The sequence below is a fragment of the Camellia sinensis genome, chromosome 15, assembly GCF_055761805.1.
Source record: "Camellia sinensis isolate YWXY chromosome 15, ASM5576180v1, whole genome shotgun sequence".
In the NCBI taxonomy this organism is placed as follows: Eukaryota; Viridiplantae; Streptophyta; class Magnoliopsida; order Ericales; family Theaceae; genus Camellia; species Camellia sinensis.
This window is the reverse complement of record NC_138975.1, coordinates 136,463,651-136,486,472: the sequence shown is the minus strand read 5'-3', so window position 1 is coordinate 136,486,472 and position 22,822 is coordinate 136,463,651. Positions and strand designations below refer to the sequence as shown.

Here is a 22,822-nt window from a genome sequence, read left to right as displayed (position 1 = left end):
TCAGGTGTTCTGTCTTCTCCCTATTGTCAACATACTTGCCAGAAAAGGCACCGTATCTGCCACAAAAGGGCACAACAGAAACTAATAGCAAAATGCCGAAAGTTCTCTAATCCTCCAAGCAGCAAGGTATCAAGCTAAGTGCGAAGCACGAACTGGAATGGAGTAGGATATTCCATTCCCTCATCTGGACAGATCTAATCACGTCCAAACTCCATAGTAAGAGCATCGTTAACCAATGTCAATTGCAGATCTGCTGCACATCCAGCCGCATCACAACCCTTCTATAGGGGAAGTTCACTGTTGTGAGCAGAAGAAAGAGAATCTAGCAGAATGCTAGGGGCAAGAGCCCGCAACTTCTTGTTTATCCATCAACCACCCAGGGGAGGGATAAAAAATGAGAGATTGAAGAATAGAGAGATGTGCTCTGAGAGGAAAAGTGAGGAAAAGGGCTTTTTCAGAAAAAAAAAAAAATAGAGCCTGAGAGCTAAGTGATGTGAGAATCACAAATGAGAAAGGGTAGGAAACAATACTCAGAGAAACAGGCTCCTTGTGCACGTCTGAGTGTCGTGCCTTTTTGTTTTATCTTGATTCTTGTTTTAAGTCGTTTCGAGTGTTACTCGATGTGTTTAGGTTGTTTACCTTTTGTTTTCCGTTATTGAGTCATAGTGCGTTGTGTTCAGTCGTAGGCTCAATACCCCGGTCAAGAACCCATCTCTCAATTTCAGAAATAAAATTGTTTTGCGCTCTGAGTGCCGTGCCGTTCTCCACATCTGTGCAAAACAAGATTCGATCTTTCGTAAAACCACAAGGTTCAACCCAGGTCATGCGGGAACAGTAAAACCAGGGCCTATCTGAAGCTATATAGGTTCCAGACTGCAAAGCAAAAGAAAAGAGGGAAAATGTCGGGTATCTGAGTTTGTTTCGACTTCAATAAGTTCCGAGATTGCATTCCGTGTGTACCTCTTCAGGTCTTGCCAATGCTCCGAAGTATGAGTGTGCCTCTACCTCAAGCTCAAGATCAAGTCTACTTCAAGCCAGAATGGCGATCAAAAGTGCTCTCCCTGAGTACCATTCCCTGCTAGAGGCATCTTGGCTGTGTTCGCAATGAGTTCCTAGGAGACTAACTGCGACGGTGGAAACTAGAGTTCGAATAGTTGTTGCCTAGAACGCAAAGGTTCGGGATTTCCGAGACTAAGGTCTAGTTTAAATACCCAGAGGTGTGTCCTCGGCTTGAAACCTGTATGGAAGCCCTATAGGTTGAGATAGCGTGTATGCACCTCAATTCTGGATACTGAACTAACCTAGTCTATCACCCCGTTGGAGAATAGGGAAAGTTGTGAATATGATCAGGAAGAAAGGCAGCATCCAAAGTGTTCTACGTGAAGAACCCTTGTCAGTATTTTAGAGCCTTTGTACTGTAAGTTGAAGGTAAGTGTTCGAAGAGAACGAGGGGAGATCCCCGTCAGAGTAGAGTGGTTCATCGCCACTCACCCCATGAGGTGCTTTCTAAAGCGCCGCTAGGTTTGTTTATTGCATTCCTTAAACATCATGCATTGTATTGCATTGTACCTATGAAGTTTCTTTCTCATTCATGCACGATATTGTATGTACGGTTCATTTGAAACTGACGCAACCAGGCGATATTGTATGTACGGTTCATTCAAAGAAGTTCCGTTTAAGGTCGTTCACTTTTTGTGTATCCATCACACTTTGTTCACTTAGTGCATCTATCACACTTTGTGTTCACCTTTTGTGTATCCATCACACTGTGTTCACTAAGTGCATCTATCACACTTTGTGTTCACCTTTAGTGTATCTATCATACTTGTTCACATAGTGCATCTATCACACTTTGTGTTCACCTATTGTGTATCTATCACACTTGTTCACTTACTGCATATATCACACTTTGTGTTCACCTTTAGTGTATCTATCACACTTGCTTACTTAGTGCATCTATCACACTTTGTGTTCACCTTTTGTGTATCCATTACACTTGTTCACTTAGTGCATCTATCACACTTCGTGTTCACCTATTGTGTATCCATCACACTTGTTCATTTAGTGCATCTATCACACTTTGTGTTCACCTTTTGTGTATCCATCACACTTGTTCACTTAGTGCATCTATCACACTTCGTGTTCACCTTTTGTGTATCCATCACACTTGTTCACTTAGTGCATCTATCACACTTCGTGTTCACCTTTTGTGTATCCATCACACTTGTTCGCTTAGTGCATCTATCACACTTCGTGTTCACCTTTAGTGTATCTATCATAGTTTGTTCACTAAGTGCATCTATCACACTTTGTGTTCACCTTCTGTGTATCCGTCACACTTTGTTCACTAAGTGCATCTATCACACTTTGTGTTCACCCTTTGTGTATCTATCACACACTCACATTGTGTATCCATCACACGTTTACTTTGTGTATCTATCACACGCTCGCTTTGTGTATCCATCACACGTTCACTTTATGTATCTATCACACATTTGCTTACTGTATCTGTCACACGCTCACCTTGTGTATCCATCACACTTTGCCTCATATAGTGTATCCATCACACTGGCTTCACTTTGTGTATCACTTTGTGTGTCTAATCACACTATGCTCACTTTGTGTATCCATCACACACGTTCGCTTAGTGTATCTATCACATATTTGTTTAGTGTATCCATCACACTCATTTCGCTTTGTGTATCTATCACACTTTGCTTCACTTAGTGTATCAATCACACTTTATTCGTATAGTGTATCCATCACACTCTCTTCACTTTTGTGTGTCTATCGCACATGCTTACTCACTTTGTGTATCTATCACCCTTCGTTCACTTTTGTGTATCTATTGCACATGCTCGCTAAGATTGCATAATCTTCTTACATCCTTTCTGCATGAGATGTGGTTTGGCTCGTGTTTACTTGCTTTGCATAACATTTGCTTAAACTGTTGCATTTATTGTGTATATTTGCTTCATTACAGCGTGCTTTGCATGATCATAAGTTATGTTCGGTCTTGTGCATACCCCTTTGCATTTTGCCCCTACCTGCGGGCACATTTCTTTGATTATCTCGCCTGTTTGTCTAAGTCTTCGGCCTTGTCAAAAATGGGTCGTCTCTGGGCTTTAACATTCACTCCCATCACTTATGACTTTCGAGTTCTGTCAAAGAGGGGCAACTGTAGATACACCATTTTTGACTGACCTTAAGACTCAGACGTCATCGATTGAGCGCTCGATGATTGCGCATGTTGTGCTCGTTCTGAGGTTTCGGAGTTTCGACTGAGGTCCTTACCCCCCGGACCTTGGGACCCTTTTATGCTTTGCCTCGGTTTGTAGACCAGGTCTTGCTTTCTCTTCCCAGAGGTAGGGAGAGGTCTTGTAGACCATCCCTCAGTGGCCGTAGGCTACTTTTCGTGGTCGCAGGCCACTGTTCCCGTTTGGAGACCAGTTTTCAGTTTTTGGAGCCGTCGGCCGCGCGCCTTAGTTCGGAATAGCTTAACATTCTCCGTTTGGCACGATTTTTTGCACACACCTTGTTTCCTCTGTCTAGAGGGACACTGCGGCCCGGGAGACCACCTTTGTGGTCGCACGCCAATTTTGGTGTTTAACAGCCTGTTTTCGGGGCACCCGGCCGCGCGTTTTGCCTCCCAAACCCTCGTTTTGCATCGGTGTTGGTTTATTTTTGGCATGAACCTTGTTTTCATTGTTTGGAAGGTGGTACAAGGGTGGGAGACCACCTTTTCTCTTGGAGACCATTTCTCTCTCCGCCAACTGATTTTCTTGTCGGAAAACTGGTCTCCTTGATTTTTGAGCCACATTTGCTGGTCTCCCACCATACCACTAGCTTGCATTCAGTTGGGAGACCATCAAATGGGCTGGCTGACCACTTTTCCTTGAGGGAGACCAGTCACCCTGGTCGGCCGACCACCTTAACTGGTCAGCCTGCTTCCTCCAGTTTTGTCTCTGTGAGTTATTGCTAGCTGTGCCAGCTGGAAGACACAGACTGTATCCTCCATACACGTGTATGGAGGATTTGCACCCTTGCTTTAGCTTCTTGAGGAAGCTTGGACCTTTGCTCTAGCTTCTTGAGAAAGCTTGAACCTTTGCTCCTCTATAAGAGAGGGCCTCCCTCTCCTTATACCAGGTTCCAAAAAATTTGTTTAGGGCAAAATATATATCCCTCTCTATATCTCTACATTTTGGGGTTCAAAAGTGCATTGTTCTTGGCCTATTGCAGCACACCTCATAGACACACACCTCCACCATTGATCTGAGGTTCTTGGAGGGTATTTTCAGATGTTAAAGAGTTGGTTTTGGGCTGGAGAAGTTGCTGGTTTTGCTGAGCTTCAAGGGTAATCTCTTTTCCCTCTTTTAAAGCTTTGTCTTGATCACTCTCTTAGCCAAACTTGCATGCTTATTTGAGCTTTGTTGTCAACTGAAAAAAGTCTTGTTTTGAGTTCCTTTTGATGTTTGTTTAAGACCATTTTGGTGTTGAAGGTCATCTACCCTTTTGCATGCTTTAAATAGCCTTGTTTTGTGCCATGCCATAAAGCCTTTGATTTAATCTTTGCTTGGCCTTCCTACCACTGAAATCCAATGGATTTTTAGTGGTGAGCATGTGGTTTTGAGAGCCTAAATCAGAGAGGGGTGACCCTCTCTCTTGTTGTCTTGTTTACTAGCATTTTTGGCCTATCAAAGGAGCATATGTTCATACCATTTGGAGGCCTAGTTCAGGCACTTTTTGGTGACTTCTAGGACCTGCCTAGGCTCTGACCATAGCTGGTTTGGTCCCCTTTTGCTTGCTTCTTGCATGTGTAGAGTAATCCCTTCCATGGCTTATTAAAGGAGCATGTCATTCTTGCATGTATGGGTCTTGTTTCAGTGGGTTTTTGGCCATCATTTGGCATGCAATGACTCTGTTTTTGCTTGGTTTGGTAGTCCTTCACATGCTTCATATGCTTGTAGTGTAACTCATGTTCATTAGCTCACAATGCATGTTATTTTGGCCCTCCGTTCTAGCATATTTTGGCCATACTTCAAAATGATTTTGTTCATATTTTGGGCTGCCTTAGCTCTTTTTTGAGGCCTCTTGGTCTAATGATGCTTGCCATGCATACTTGTGCATTTCAAGCCATCATCATTTATGGGCCATTGCATGAGCTTCATTTTTGTGCACTTCAAGCCATCATCTTAGTCCATTTTGCCACTGTTTTGGGCCTACATAGGGACTGTTTGGGGTTGGTTTGTTCATTTCGGCATTGCTTTGCATACCTCTAGTGTAATGCACTTCACTAGTTTCGGTATTTGAGCCATTCAACATGCATCACATGAGTTGTTTGCATGATTCGGGACCATTTTGTATGTCATTTCAAAGCTGGAACATGTGTTGTTGTATGCCATATTTCATCATTTCCATGCTTTCATACAGTCATATCTTGTGGCCTAGGCTTTGGGCCCTTGCGTCTTGCATGTTTGTATGTGTTTTGTTGCCTCATTTTCATCATGTATGGCCACTGATTTGGGTGTGGCTGAGGCCCATTCATTTTGGTTTAAGTCCATTTTGCATCGAGTATGCCATTGTAGTTCATAGCATTGAGTATGCCGCGTTGTCGCATGTTTGATCATTGCATTGCGCATGCCTTGTTCACTTCATTGTGTATGATAGTCTTCACATGTGCATTGTGTATGACATATAGTATCATGTGCATTGAGTATGCCATTGTTAGTTCGTAGCATTGCGTATGCTAGTTTGCATGTTTCCACCTCATCCTTTGCATGTTTGCATGACTTGGTTGCATCGCCTTAGGATTGCATGCTTGAGATCGCATTGTGCATGCCATTCTACTTGTTGCATTGTGTTTGGAGTAGGAGTTAGTCTAAAAACGAGAAACGAGGGACGTTTTATACTCCAAGTGATGAAACGTGCCTCGATTCTCGGTCGCCGACACTCTTGACTAACACATGATGGAGTTTAGGCATTTATGTGTTTATCTGTGTATTCATTTCACATTGAGTCGTGCAACCCAACTCCTCAGCCATCATGCATCGAGATGTGAGATTGGTGGCCCGAGGATCAAAGACTACACTCCCTAGAGCTTATGCAATGACAGGGAGAGTGGTCGTGCACACATGTGTTGCAAATATCTTGCTTTCTCTCTCTCTTGCCTTTGTTGCAGAAAATGCAGAAACCAGGAGAAGAAACTGGTCGACCGACCAGGTTTTCTGGCAAGCCAACCACCTTTTCTGGTTTTCACCACGAAGGGTGGTCGGTAGGTGGTCTCCAATGCCTATAGCTGGTCGGCAGCCTCCCTCTAGATTCCCAGGGTAGAGTTTCATCTCCTTGGAGCTTTGTGCAAGTTTCTGAAATCAATTGCAAACAAAGGCGAGCCGGGGCATCGTGATGGATTTCTCGACAAGGCGACTCGAGCATGCATGCACCCTTTATCATTCAAAGCAGAGCTGAGGCAGCCTATTTTACATAGTTTTCATGCTAGTTTAGTTAATTTGTTAATTAGCTAGTGTTGTGTAATAATTAGTTAATTCAATTATGTATTATTTATTTGGACCCCCCGAGAGAGGGCAATGTTGTAATAAGTGTGCGTGTGTGTGATGTATGTCTTCCAACCCCACGTCTTTCTCCCTTTTATTCACCAGCATATGATGGTTAGTTTTAGGGCACGTTTCAATTAGCATCCTTATGCTCATATGTTTGCATCCATTCATCTGTTTTGCATGCATCGGGCTCTACGCATCATACTAACTGCATCGTATTTCAATTCCAAGTTGAATACATGTTACCTGTAGCATCTCATATGCCATCTTAGAATAACCGAGCCTATCTTAGTTGCATTCTTGCATGTGTTGCATTAGGCATCTCAGCATAGTTAGGATTCATGCATGTTTTCTAATTAGCTTCTTTCTTTGGCTCGGAGTACTCGGTAAGTGTTTATGCTTTAGCATCCTTGCATGCGTATGAGTAACTGCCATGATAGCATGCTTACCATGAGGCTATGTGCTTATGTGATATAACTGCCTGAATGCTTGTGGGTGAAAGTTGGGTTGCTTGAATTGGAATAATTCATCGAAACCCGTGTTTTAGCCTACTTGCGAGTAGCAAACTTCAATGCATTTTCAAAACAAACGGATATGCGATGCTTTGTTCCAACTAAGGCAATCTAGTCTATACTTGTATGCTGTGCGCATCACATAGTAATTCTAGGTTAATAACCAGAATAAGAGCACATGTGTTTTCAAAAACAAGATATCATGGTTAGTAGTGGCCGATCTTTGATCGGACGAGCGGGGGTGCTCATGAAATGACCTTCCCCAATCGTACCCAAGTTCCTGAGCCGAGGCAACTTTGGTGATGACGGACACGTGGCCTTAGGCACGAGTCAAGATTTCCTAAATTCCTCCAAAATAAAATATTTAGGTGGCGACTCTGTATCTGGCAAAGCAGTCCATGTTTGACACTTCTTTCTAAAATCAGTTTTTCAAAACGATTTACCGGATTTGGACTCTTTGGTGATTTATCGATTTTGCATTGCACTTTGTGAGATTAGATTCAGAACCATGACATTGAGTCCGAACTATAGTGAGCCCAATGAACAAAACGGGATTTTTCCGGGACGTTCGGGCGCGTCTACAGCAACCCACGCTTGTGAACTGGGTGATCGAAGCACAAAAGGGTGACCTTGAGGTAGAATCCCCCCGGGAGAAGATCTCCAATGGAAAGGTAAAAATAGGCTTGAATGTGTATCCCGACCTGAGTATGAGATACCGTGACCACTTGTTTATACCAAAGTCTTGCCGAGAGGAAGTTCTCCGAGAGTTTCACCATTTACGCCTTGCGGTGCATCGGGGAGGCACAAAGATGCATCACAACCTTAGTCGCCAGTTTTGGTGGAGGGGTATGAAAAAGGATGTGGCGGTGTTTGTATCGAGGTGCCTTACTTGTTAGCAAGTGAAGGCCGAACATCAGAGACCAGCGGGTTTGTTGCAACCCTTGCCTATAGCCAAGTGGAAATGGGAGCATGTTACGATGGACTTCGTTGTGGGTCTTCCTAGAACTCAACGGGACAGTGATGCCATTTGGGTGGTAGTTGACCGGTTAACCAAGTCGATGCACTTTATACCAATGCGTGTGAGTGACTCAGTAGATTTCCTTGCTGACTTGTATATTCAGGACATAGTGAGGTTGCACGTGGTCCTAGTAACGATTGTATCAAACAGAGATCCACTTTTTACAGCTCGATTCTGGCAAAGCCTACAAAGTTTCTTGGGCACTAGACTAACTTTTAGCATAACGTATCATCCTCAGACTGACGGGCAGTCAGAGCGTACCATTTAGATTTTAGAGGATATGCTTCGGGGGTGTGTCCTTGATTTTAAGGGTTCCTGGGAGAGGCACTTGCCCTTGGTAGAATTTGTCTATAATAATAGCTTTCAGTTGAGTATTGGCATGGCATCGTTTGAGGCCTTGTATGGCTGACCGTGTAAATCTCCAGTGTGCTAAGCCGAGGTGGGTGACGCACCTATGTTGGGCCCGAAGTTGATCTGGGAAACGATGGAGAAGGTCGTGCTTATCCGTAAGAGGTTGATTACGGCCCAGAGTCATCAGAAAAGTTATGCCAACCGTAGGAGGAGACCCTTGTCTTTTGAGGTGGGCGATCATATGTTCTTGAAAATATTACCTAGGAGGGGTTTGATGAGATTCGCAAGGAGTGGGAAGTTGTCCCCTTGATTCATCAGGCCTTTTGAGATCCTCAAACGGATCAGAGAAGTAGCTTACCGTTTGGCATTGCCGCTACAACTTTTCAGAGTCCATGATGTATTTCATATTAGCATGTTTCGGAAGTATAAGCCGGATCCATCACATGTATTAGATTGGACTGACTTAAAGGTAAACGAGGAAGTCTCGTATGAGAAGAGACCGGTGAGAGTCTTGGATACCCGGGACCAAGTCTTGCGAGGCAAGACAATTCCTTTGGTAAAAATATTGTGGAAACATCATGGGGTTGAGGAAGTGACTTGGGAGCGTGAATTGGAAGTGTGAGAGAAATATTTGGACTTATTTGTTGATGCCTGTGCATGTATTGAGATTTTGATTATGTTAATGAAATGTAATAACATTGTATTTCTTAAATTATGAGAACATTGTATATGTTATGGGAGTTTGGAATCATGAGTTCAATATAAGCATTGTACATATTTTAAGAATGTGAAATATTGAGTATGTTGTATCACTTTTGGGAGCATTGTATATGCCGTATAAATTTCAAAAAAAGAACTTGGATTTTGATTAAACATTGCACATGATTTAGGAAAGTATGAATTGTAGATATTATTCAACTTGTTATTGGGAATAGATGACCGATGAGTGGGTTATGGTGATGGAATTGAATGATTATCGTTGTCATAATTAGTTTTAACTGTGTTTTAAAACTTAATTTGAAATTTCCGGGACAAAAATTCTTTAAGGGGGGAAGGTTATAATGATCCAGTTTTGACCTGATACTTGTGGTAGTCCGGACTCGGGTTTATGGTTTCTGTATGTCGTTCGTTATCTTTTGCTCTTTATTCCTTCTTAAATTTGGTTATTTGGATGTTCGAGTGTGTTTGGAACAAGTTGGTTGCTTGGTTTTCAAACCTTGTGTTGCCCAGAATTTTGGTCCTTCGCTCGAGCAGGATTTGCAAACTCTCAGAACTTTGCACGTTTGCAAAAGTACTGGAGGGGTATTTTCCACGCTCGAGTGGCGTTTCCTACGCTCGAGAGCGTGGGCGCTCGAGTAGTTTTTCTGTCATCTGTAAAAGTATTGGATGTGTGTATTCTGCGCTCGAGCAGGTCAACTCTTGCACTTGAGCGAAACAACTTATTGTGTCTGACGCTTGAGCGTCAACTCTTGCCCTCGAGCAGACTGTGCTTATATCAGATCGCGAAAATGACTTTTTACATCACTTTTTCAAATCTTTTCTTCCAAAAACCCTAAAGTGAGACTCTCTCTTTCTAAAATACACTGTGATGACCGGGTGCACTACATGTTTCATTTTCTTTTTCTTTCCCTCGTTTAACTTTGAGTTGGTTATGTTGGGATGTCAGCTTAACTTGGAGTCTTATTAATCGCTTGGGTTTGTTGTGTACGGGAATCCTTCTCAAATTTTGTTTATGTTTTTCTCGGTGTTGTATTTCTCTGGTTCCGGAGAGTGCAAGGTTAGGTCCGAAAGTGCCTAGAATTGAGCTGAGAAATTCTTGGTCGGAAAGACCAAGTCCGCACATGCGGGGCCTTGGGCTGCACGTGTGGGAGAGGGCCACATGTGCAGGAGATCAAGCCGCACGTGCGAGGAGGTGTGTCATTTCCAACCTTGCACATTGCATTATATGCAGGTGCGGGGTGAAGTGCGGATTTGAGGGCCACACGTACGGGGATCAGTGTCGCATGTGCAGGAAGCAGGCTCCGCACGTGCAGGACGCTGGCAGTCCGAAATCTCCGTTTTTTTCTCTTTAGGGTTGTGTGTGTATCACTTTTAGCCCATCTCTCTCTGTCTAAAAATCATTTCCTCTCCCTTCTCTCTACATTCCATACACCAAAACACTTAGAATTCTTGATCTCTTTGGATCTATTGCATTTCTAACCCAAGTTCCTACATCAAAGTTGAAGAGCAAAGCAAGAGCTTCACTTTGTATGGTGAAGATCGAATTTCTACACCATTTGATCCTAGGGTTTCATCGATCTCTTCATCAAACTTAAGGTAGGGAATTACTTAGAGTTATATATATGTTTTTGCAAGTTTTGGTTGATTTTGAGAGTTCTTGGTTTATTTCGAAAATGGGTTCTTGGCACAAAAAAAAATTGATGGTCTTGTAGAAGAAATCTATCTTTGTTCTTTTTAAAGATTTTTTTGAAATGTTGAACCACATGGGTTGAGATTGATGTATTTAGTGAGGTTTTGAAAAGAGATGAGAAAATGTTGGGGTTTTTGTGGAAAACCTAGAAATTGGGGGTTTTGGAAATAATGAGGGGATTTATGGAATTTTCTTGGATTAAATGAAAGAGTGAGTGAGAATTTTATGTTGTTGTGGTAAACATGATAACTTCTTGATGAATGAGGGTTTTGGAAACCAAACTTGAAATTATTGTTAAATGCATATGCACATGTAGCTATGAATTGGTACATTGTGGAATTCCATGGAATATGAGGATTGTAAATCTTGGAAGTTGATGTTCAAAATATTGCATATAGTCTTGAAGGGACTAAATTGTTGAGAATTGCGCAAAATGAAGAAATGTTGCTATGTGTTGATAGCTTCAATTGAACATATGGCCAATTTGTGAAATGGCATTGAGGGGAGGAAAAATGGGAATTTTGGTTAACATTATGTTATTGTTGAGACACTTAAAGATGAGAATTGTTATGTAGCATTGTTAATTATTGCATTATATTCTCTTTCAATTAATAATTTTGCACCTTGAAATGAGTTTGGAACGTTTGTATTGAGAAAACAATATCATGAAATGAAATCATGGAAATGTCATGGGGTAAATACATTGGTAAGTCCGGATTGGAGGTGTAGATGAAATTGATAAGTTGGCCTGAGTGCCTGGGGTGAAAGACCGAAAACACGCGTGGAGTCTGGTTAGCAACCGGTAAAGTGGGGTTTTTGGTAGTGCTAGTTGAGCTTACTTGCGGACACCAACCTAGGGATTACCTGAGTCATATTTACTGCTCCATTGAATAAAATTGTAAATTTCAGAATTGTTGAGATTTCAAACTTTTGTTGAACATGGTGACTTTTTAAAGGGCATGTAAATGAAATCCTCTTTTAATTGGCATTGCATGGCATTTGCATTTAATATTAGAAATCCTGCATAAATGTATATACTTTGTTAAGGATTTTCTACTGGGTTTTATACTCACCCCTATGAGATTTTGGTGCAGGAAAAGATGTGGTGACCCCGCCGAGTTGAGGGCGTGGAAATATTTTTGTGAAGAGTAAATGACTCCATTTTGTTGTGATTTATTTACTAGCCAAGGGCTTTAAATGTATGGGTTTGTGAAACCATTTTTTTGTAACCGGGCTTAAGCCTTGGAAATTGTAAGCCCATGAGGGCATTTTTTTTTTTTTTTTTTTGGGATTTGATGTTCTACATGATATAGGTTCGTGTATTTTTATACCTTTGAATGTATAATTCGCATGTGGGACTTTTGTACAAACCTTCTTGATTAATGGTGTAAAGGTTGGAATCTTGCTATTATTCCTTAATGGATGTTTGTTAATGTACCTAGTTGGTGTTGGGTTAATTCGGGGCGTTACATACACTCTCTCTCTACATTTTCTTCTAGATCCGTTGATCTCTCCGCCTTAGTGTCTTTGGAAAAAGGGTAGAGCATCTTGAGAGCTTCATTTTGATCCGATTGGAGTTTGGTTTCGACGTCGTTGGAGTTTCGTGCTTACTCCATTGGTCTTCTAAACTTGAGGTAGGGACACTCTGCACCTTAATATGGGTTTTAACTTGGTTATAGGTTGTTATATGAAAATGGTTAGTGTAACGCCCTGAAAATAAACCCATAAATCATGCATTCGCGACATCCATAAACATAAGAGATATAAACATATTTCTATTCATCAGAGTATTTAGTCCAAAAGTATTACATGTTGACAACAAAAGTAAATGCCCTACGGGCTTACAACTTTCCAAGTCAACACTTGGTTATAAAAAGAGCGTACTAACTCTACACAAAATAAGCCCTTGGCTTGATATACATGTAATACAACAAAAACAACAAAAAGAGTCCAACAGCCTCAAGCCTTCCAAGCTACGTCCTTGGAGGTGGCATACTACTTGTACCTGAAAATGATGTCCCATATAGGGTTAGCCAACGCCCAGTAGAGATATGCTAAACATAATATGAGCAATAACTAAAACATTAGCATTTGATAAATGTTTAACTCACATAAATCAATTCACAACCCATTTCAATTACATGACAAATGTGTCCATGTTTCATTCCATTTTCCATTTCTTATCCAATTTCTCAATTCATAACTATGGCTTAGAACCTGGCCAAATAATTTAAATGAGATTACATCTCAGATCAACAGTACTTCCATTTCAATTGAGATAATAACTCAAATTAAACACTTCATACTTCACAATAGATACACATAATTTGTTGTATCAATCTCAAATAAAACACTCCCGTACTTCATATATGATACATAGATTTGCTGTATCAATACTTCAATAGATACACATATTAGCTGTATCGATGGAGTCCATCCCCTATCTCCTCCCAAACAATATCCGGTTTAGGAGTCCATCCCTTATCTCCCCCTAAACAGTGGAGTACATCCCCTATCTCCTCCCACACAATACAATGTATATAAACACATATCATATACATAATCAATCAATACATAAATTTGATGTATTATTCCAACCGTCATATTCGATGACATATTCAATTGATTAGTTTTAGTTCGCCTAATCATCATGCATTGTCTACAACAACCAAGACTATCCTCCACCGATAGCCCAGAGCATTTATTTCTAAACAGATAATAAATGCCTCAACAGATATATATTCAACATTTTCAAAGTGAGCAATTAATAAATCCAACTCCACCATTCTATCTCATATTATGCAAATTTCAACATTTCCACCTCAATTTCGTATTTCTATAACATTCCCAAATTAACTATATCAATTAACTCATAACAAAAATTAGGGCTTTCCTCCCTCTTTCCCAACTTTGACCCAAAGACACCAATATCAACAACCAACAACAATACCATCACTTTAAGACCCAAAATATATATTTATGAGTCAAAATAACAAAACCCCTCTTTATACATTTAGAAACCCTAACACCCAAAATCACCCAACTTCAACATTAAATCAAAATGACTAAAAATTTATGTCAAAGATCATATAAATGAGTAGTAATCCCTACCTCAAATTCGGAGCTCAAAGGAAGAAGATGAAGAAATTCGAAGTGCTCCAAACCCCAATATTTTCGGATCAAAAGGTAGCCCACACCAAGATCAACACTTTTTACAAAGGCCCAAAGGTGGGAGATCACTAGGGCTAGATGATTTCTTAGAGAGATAGTGAGGTTTTAGAGAGAGAAGCTCTCCAATGGTGGTTTTTGAAAAGTAAGAGAGAGAAAGGATGTTGAAAAGTGATCCAAAAAGTGAAATCCCGAAGTGATATAAAAGTCGCCCCGCTCGAGCGTGGAAACCCCCGCTCGAGCGTCAGACACAGACTCACGCTCGAGCGTCAAAACACCAGCTCGAGCGTCGGATGCACACTCATAGAAGTTTTGCAGGCGATGGTCCCCGCTCGAGCGGAGGAACAAAATCAAAGGGTTACGCTCGAGCGTCAAAACTCCCGCTCGAGCGTACAAAGACCTGCAGAGAAAAATACTGGGAGATGGAAATTCACGCTCGAGTGTCAAAACGCCTGCTCAAGCGGAGAAGAAAAATCAAAGGGCCCGCTCGAGCGTCAAAAGCCCCACTCGAGCGTGAAGGCCAAATTCTGGGCATCAACTTTTGGTTTTAAAGCACAACCAACCTGTTTCAAACCTGCCCAACACAACCCAAGACTCAAATACAAAGAGTAAATGATGGAAATGAGAATAAGACAACAGCACATCCACGGAACCGAGTCCGGAATACAATATACAAAAGAAGGAAAAACCGGGATCGCTATAACGGTTAGGATTGGGGGTGTTTTGAGCAAACCTAAGGTTTGGGTTCAAGTTTGAAAAGAGGAGTTTCTATGTGAGTGTTATATAAATGATTATGGGGTTTAGATATAAGATTATTTTTTGTCAAAATAGATGATTTTGGTGCTTGGGTTAATATTTGGAAAATGGGGAGCCTGCCCTAAAATATCTTGAATAATTGTTTTGTATAAATAACAAAATTGCTATGAAAAATCTGAAATTGGGAGGTTGTGTACATGAATGGTGTTGCTGGATTTCCTCAATCACTCACCTATGGAAAATTTAAGGATTTATATATAGAAATTGTATATCTATTTAGAAATAACTATTTTGGGCTATTGGTGGAGGATAATCATGATTGTTGTAGACATTGCATGTGGATTTGGCGAATTGAAACTAATCCTTTAACCATTATCATTGAATATGATTATGAATGATACACATTGTATATGCATGATATTTGGAAGGAGAAAGGGGATGTGTTCCATGTTTTGAGGAGAAGAGAGGAGATGGACTCCATTGAACTGAGTTGGCCTATGTGTCCAGGGTGAAAGTCCCGAAAACCATTTGTATACACGGGTGCCAATTCCCGCAGACAAAATTTCCGTAAAATGGCAAATAGAAGTGAATGTATTGTGTGATGATTCTAATTTGTTGGAAACTTGTGAGGTGTATCCTTTGTTTGGTGAATTAAATGCAGTGGATGTATCTATTGAACCAAAATGAATGAAATGAAATGTAAGTTTGGCATACTATGGTTTTCGAGAAAGTTATTGTTGTAGGACAATGAAAATGTGCGTCATACTTGTATCTTGTTAATTCTCATATACTGTGTTAGATTATTTTTACTGGGCTTTGGCTCACCCTACTTTGGGAAACCATTTTCAGGTACCGGTGACATGCCTCCTCCAAGGACGTAGCTTGGGAGGACCTTGGAGCCGAAGGCTCTTTTTTGTTATTTTGTATTTAATGTTCGTTCAAGCCTAGGGCTTTATATGTACAGAGCTTATGACTCTCTTTTGTTGTAACCAAGCAATGACTTAGAAAGATGTAAGCCCGTATGGCATTTATTTTGTTGAGCATTAACTGGTATTACATGCTATAGATTCATGATGTACATCTATGAATGTATATTGCATGTATTATCTTTTGTAATACGAACTCTGATGAATGAAAGCATATTGTTTCTGTTTTCACTTCTCTTCTGAGTGGGATTTATAGTATTAATTTGGGGTCGTTACAAATTTTGTGCATTGTTTTCCATTCCAAGTGGCCATTTGTCTCTTGTGATTTGTTGTTGTGTATGAACTTCTCAAGAGATCCATTAGGCATGTACTCGTAGATAAGAGCTCTTTTGCGACCCTCGAAACAATACCCTACAAGGCTTACAATGTTGACATGGGAAGTCCTGCTAATGCTTGTGACCTCATTTATGAACTCTTCTCCATTACTGTTTTTTGTTTCATTTAGAAGCTTGACAGCCACCAGACGTCCATCAAGAAGCTTGCCTTTGTACACATCACCATAGCCGCCTTTCCCGAGTTTATCTTGGAAAGAATTTGTTACTTTCTTTATTCTTGAGTAACTATATTTTTGTGGCAAAAGGGATCCATTAATTTTAAAAAAAGGTTCCACATTATCATCTGCCATTGTTGATTTCCTCCAAAAGAGTATCGATTTGTATGTTGAGGTTTTCTTTCTAAACCGGAAAATCAGAAATGCACATAAAATTGTTACTCCAACCATTGAAATGACTACATAAAGAATAAAAGAAGTCAAGTAGTGTTAAAATCTCTGACTAGCCAATATATTTTTTTTTTTTTGAAGTAATGCAAGAATTATGTTAACAAAAATCAAAACTAACTCAGTTGTTCACAGAAAATTACTACGAACAAACATGAATCATACACTATGTTCTAGTTATAATGAAATTGATCAAACCTTGAACAAAGAAAACAAAATGATTAAAGTTTTTATGCATTACTAAATTAAGGAAAGACATAGAATAAAATTCCAGTGCCATACCTATGGCAACTTTCAAGGTCAATTGTTTCTTTTCACCTGCAAAACATAACACCACACCATTAACTAAGGTAGTGTTTGGATAGGAATTTAGAAAGAAAAAGAGAAAAGGTGAGTGAAATGTACGTATATTTCATTCATATTTCACTAATTTTCTATTTTCCTTTCTAAATCCCTACGTAAATCAACAATCCAAACACCAGTCTAAAGAGACATAATTTTGAAGCAACAAAGCCTGCATTAAATAAATAACTGCAACCTAGTCGCAGTAATAGAACATTTTCTAAGCTTGTTAGAAGGCTAAATGAAACAGTACGAATTTGATGTTTGTCGCTTTTGCTTTTCTCTTTTTAATCTTTCATTTACATGAATCTTTTTCCGTACTCTTTATCACTTTTGGGAGTAAAATGACATTTTAGTCCTTTAACAACACATTTTCCCCCAATCTAAAATAAATAAATAAATAAATAACACATTTTTCCCCTTTATTGTTTGTTTTTGGAATTTTTTAATTGCAATCATGGTGTGACAATTTTCTTTTCTAGCTTCTTTTGATTTTATCCATAACTTTATGACATAGAATTTTCAATAGTGAGACTTTAACAACTGACCCAACATTAAAGACTCATAAGCAGAAGGTACTCTTATGTCAATAAACAAAACTTGTGAAGATTTTGGTAAAACCTATTTTTATACCAGTGCAATCCTTTCTTAAAAAAAAAAAAAAAAAAAAAATTTGTACCTCATGTAGTAATGAGTTCTGAAATTTAATTAATCATCAAAAAATCTAAAATCGCACTCCCTATAAAGCCTGTGTATCATAAAGCATAATAACGCAGCGGATAAAATATCAGAATCATACCTTTTAGAGAAGAACCTCGTGGGTAAATCACGTGCTTCCACAAATTGATAAACCAACCCAGCAATGGAGTGATATTACAGAATGAATATCACTCACACAAGTCACAATGCAAAATGACTGGATCGTTCTCATATGAGAGAGAGTTAGAGAGAGTCTAGGAAAAAGGTTATGGGTAAAAAACCCATAACGTATCTGATATACGTATCTCCCATTTTCAGATGTATATAATCAATAACAACCAATATATATCTATCCATCTATCCATATCTATTGATATGATAGATATAGATATCTTGAATGGTTATCCAAATAAGTTTGAATTAAAATTCAAACTTACATGGATAAGGTTCAAGAGGTTCAAAGGGCCATGCCACATGGGCGCCCAATTTCTAACATCTCCCACTCGCACATGTGTTGGCATGACACTGCCACATCTCTTTCTCAATCTCCCTAAAAAAGAACAATCTCATACTAGTCAATGCACCGTGCAACTGTTGAGAACACCTGCATGTGGGAGCTCTATACTAGAAACTCAAAATGAGCCAGCATAGAGAAATCAACCCCAAAAGAACAGAAATAGTGTCTCATATACCCCAGACCCATCTAATTACACCGGTCCAAAAAACATCTCTAATCCCTCAAAAAGGGCATGTTTGACCCTCTCAATTCTTGCAATATATTCACACTCAATTCGCCTCTCATACAGAGCGATGTGAGTTGCCGGCAGTGAATATACAACAGCGGTGTAATACTAGATGATCTTCCCTTTGCCCTCATGCCATTTAGTTTAGGATTGACCGCTTTCCTAGTGATGCCCCTTAAGGCCGAATCATACATGACCTCAGGCAACATACCAAAGTAGCAGAACATCAACCCCTTACCTTATGGCATAGTCAAAAGTCACAAAATGGTACATAAATGAAAGTCATATCAATAATGACACGTAAGACTCACACAATGAGGAAACAGGGATCCATTCTCTCACCTCATTACTCGGTCGCCAAGCACATATAGTATGAATACATGCTACAGTGGAGTAACTTTTCCATAAAGAGTGATGTCATACTCGATACACCGTACAGATATTAGTCTAGTCGCTTTCTAGCACCTAACCCGAATTCTCTATTTGCTCGCCTTCCAGGCGCCAAATGAGATCTCGTATCTGGCTAATCATAACAGGCACAACATGGAAAGTAGGTACTAACATCCATGTTTGGTCCTTAACACGACCTCATCTTGGCTGTAACCAAGGTGACATGCATATTGGATTATTTAAGCCTCTCTTGGCTCCAAATAAAAATAAACCACTAGTCTCATCCTTGCTCGCTCCCAAGCGCCAAGGGCGATTGCTCGTGTGAGTGAGCCAATCTTGCCTGCTGACATCATCATCTACTAATCATTATGACACAAACCATAATAGTGTCAACATCTCATCATCTCAAAACAAGTGATTGATTTAAAAAAAATTGACCACAGTTTGCGCAATTATAGATTCCAAACATAAGCCTTATCAGCACCTCTTGCAATAAGTATATACAACGGAATCCACCATGTGCGCCTCACATGAAGTGATTCAAGATCACTATTCTAGATTCCAAACATAAGCCGTATCAGCACCTCTTGCGATAAGTATATACAACGGAATCCATCATGTGCGCTTCACATGAAGTGATTTAAGATCACTACTTCTTGCGCAATAACCTCTATAAAGATATTTTGGTGACCAATTTGTGTTCATTCTTAATGCGCCCAACTAGCGCAGATGCGCCCAACTAGCGCATTGAATCTTACAAGGAGCAAATTAATATGCTACTAGTAAAGCATTTTATCCACAGTCTAATGAGCAAGGTCAATGTTTAAACAACTCAATTGACCATTTACCAAAGATAACACTTATCATGCCGAATACGCCCACATAGCGTACTTTAGGCTCCCACAACAAAGAAAAAAAAAATCAAGGAATATAGGTCATCAGTTTCTCCCAAAGACAATCCGAGGATTCACTCAATAGCTAAGGCTTTGGCTTTTATCGATAGGTAAGTCAATGGGTTTGCAATTTTGCATCTAGAATCATTCTAGGATATTCCTTATGTAAGTCATCGAAGACAAAATAGGAATTCTCCCAAAACAATCCCTAAGGATCGTACATCCGAGCATATAAATTACATCACCCATGTCCATCATATCTAAAATAGAGGACTGTCCACCCTAGGTGACGACAACCCTATAAATTCCTGGCTCATAATGACTAAGTAAGGAAAAACTTCTTTTGGACCATTGATCATGCCTCAGTGGTCTTCATCGATCATCGTAGGCCTATCATGGCTTGACGAAATCTAAGAACCACTATTTAGATAACTGTTTTAGGCTGTAAAAGATTTATTGGAACTAGCAACCTTTTTGCGCTCTTAACTTTTCACCATAAAAAGGAGAAGGTAAATCCCTACGGATCTACTTATCCAATTCTCTAGCGAGAAAGTTGGGTCACAATGTCTACAAATCAATATTCCGACCTTATGTCAATCATAGCTTAAGTCGAAATAACCTCACTCCCCAGGAGGAAGTCTTCTCATGGTCTACACTTTCCTCAATGGTGCGACTTTTCGGTATCTAGCGAGCCTTATGCCTCAACAATAACTATCCAAATTACGCATAACTTTAGAACAGTTTCGCGTCATAATGGAAAGTCAACCAAATTATAGAAATGGTTAATCCTCAAAGACTTTGTCTTAAACTGCGCAACATTAATCCACTTTCTAAAAAATAGGAGACTAGAGCCTTTAGCATTATCCTAGGCTCTTTATCATCTTGGGGAGCAATTATGAATGTTTTCTCAATCACCCAGTGATGACGTGGAAAATTTTCACATTCGCTACCACGCAAAGAATGTAGAGTATTCTTCTCTAATAGAGTAATCCATTAGTAGGCACATCGCTCCCACTGTCCCTAGGATATTGGAAATTTCTTTCCATTCTCAACTAGGCTACATAGAGCGCTATGCTTAGAATTCTCTAACTTATAGAGTTCCAAAAACGCTATTCACGTCACATTTACTAAGAAAACTTTATGTGACTTAGTTACACTCCCACAAAACTGCTTACCTATATGCACATGACCTGGAGGGTTTACATGACAGCATACAATAATGCGCCACGTGACCCTATGTGTTTACAAGACAGTATACAATAATGCGCCATAGAACTCTAGGTCTTAACTTCGCAACCTTATGAGAAGTAAAGTAAGGATAAGCTGTTTTGATGGTTACAGTTCGCCCACAAATGGCTCTCTGCTAACCCATTGCTTAAATGGAGTGTAAAAACTGATATAGAGGGCACTTAGTTAGGGATATAGACAACAAACTAAAGTGCAATTTCCAATTTGGGAAATATTTTGCGCCATCATCCACCTAACATTAATCAATACTTGATTCCTTATCTCTACTACACCATTGTGTTGTTGAGTATTAGGAATAATCAATTTTCTAAGCATTCATTTCTCTTCACAGAGTTTTCTAAAATAACTCAAATAGATACTCGCCACCTTGGTCAAAACTAAAAGTACAAAAACTGTTATCTAATTGATCTCAACCTCATATGTGCAATGTCAAAAATCATCTTAAAACTTTTGACTTATGGGAGATCAAATAGTCTTGACTCAGATACGTATCGTAATCTATAAATGTGTCGAGATTGAGGCTTAACTATCATACCCGTACACATATCTAGTCACAAAAATCATAGTGGACTAAATGCGCCAAAACAAAATGACCTTCTAACGGCTTTCCTACTTGTGCGCAACCATTGCGAACAAAGTTACACATTCATATGAGAGCAGGATGTCACAAGCGAGTGGGCCCAAGAGGGCCTACTCAAAACATCCATGCATCTTCTCATTAATGTGATTAAGTATAATAAGCCACCGGTTCATGACCAATGTCATAAACTAATTCCAATCATCCTAATGTGTGAGTTTTTGAAGACAAGTTTTAAAGGTTTAGGCCCAACTAGGTAATGACTCGCGACTAATTCATATTCACTAGATCATAAAAGGATGTCATGGAGATATCAAGTGCGCCTAAGTTGCAAATTTAACTAGTAAGTGCTAATCCTCTGCACCTTCAAGTCAATTTTATTCTCCATACACTTTAATGCATCTAGTTGAAAGATGACGATACTCCTCTTGCCATATCTATTTCTCGCTTCATAGTTACTTGCAATTAATTCTACTATCCACAAGAAGGAGAGAATGAGCTATCAACTATGACAGCTCCTAAAGTAACTTAAGCACGAATTAGGCTAAAGAGTCTGATTCAACACAATGCTCTCACGAGCCATGCATCAAATTCTTAGAGTCATCACAACCTTGTCAGCCATGACCTTTTCATTACTATGCTGCAACGTTTGCGCTTTAGTGGTAAATGTTATTCAAAAATGTTAGCCTAGCTAAGGAATCATACAAACAAGCCCCTCCTCATGTCTCACACCCAAGTATGGAAATAGTAAGTGTCCAGACTTAGACAAGTTGGCAATGCTAATAGATTTTGCAGCCACTAAGCGCTAATCATTTCACTTAGTGTTAATAGATTTTGCAGCTTCTAAGCGCTAATCTTTTAACTTAGTGTTAAAGATTTTGCAGCTTCTAAGCGCTAATCTTTTCACTTCACGTGATATTTCAATGCACACTATTATAGTGCATGAAATTTTGCTCCATTCACTCCCAATAATTGGGTAGAGAGCAAAACACTGTTCATACTAGCTACTCGTCTTACACTTAATGACTAATTTATTTAAGCTCGCATTTCTTGGATGACGTGACTCTTGAATGTTACTTCATCCAATGATGTTACATTATTTACAAGTCAAATTACAAAGTCAATCCGCGCAGCTCAATAGCCAAGATCATATACAGATCTATTGAGGGCTTACTAATTTCATAACTCCAAAACTCGCCAATCAAAAAACTACGTAGTGTGCCGCTAACTATAGCGCACACATCAAATTTTGTTGTGCCAAACAAGGCAACAAAACCACGACGACTTTGAGTCATGTTTCCTTACTTTGGCTCAATTAAGATTTGACCTAAAGTCTCCAAGACTTTTGCTCATCTAAAGAATGGGATTGCATTGTTCACATTTGAACATCTCTACTAAGTCTAGGACAACCAAATTAACTTCCATAAGCGAAGTCAATATAGAGAGAAATTCGCATT

The 22,822-nt window shown here is 39.7% G+C and overlaps 1 pseudogene; it reads right to left on the bottom strand.

The window, feature by feature from the left end:
• Positions 1 to 16,380, bottom strand: part of LOC114258926 (PR5-like receptor kinase pseudogene) — a 71,004-nt pseudogene extending 54,624 nt beyond the window's left edge.
• Between the last annotated feature and the right edge of the window lie 6,442 nt (positions 16,381 to 22,822).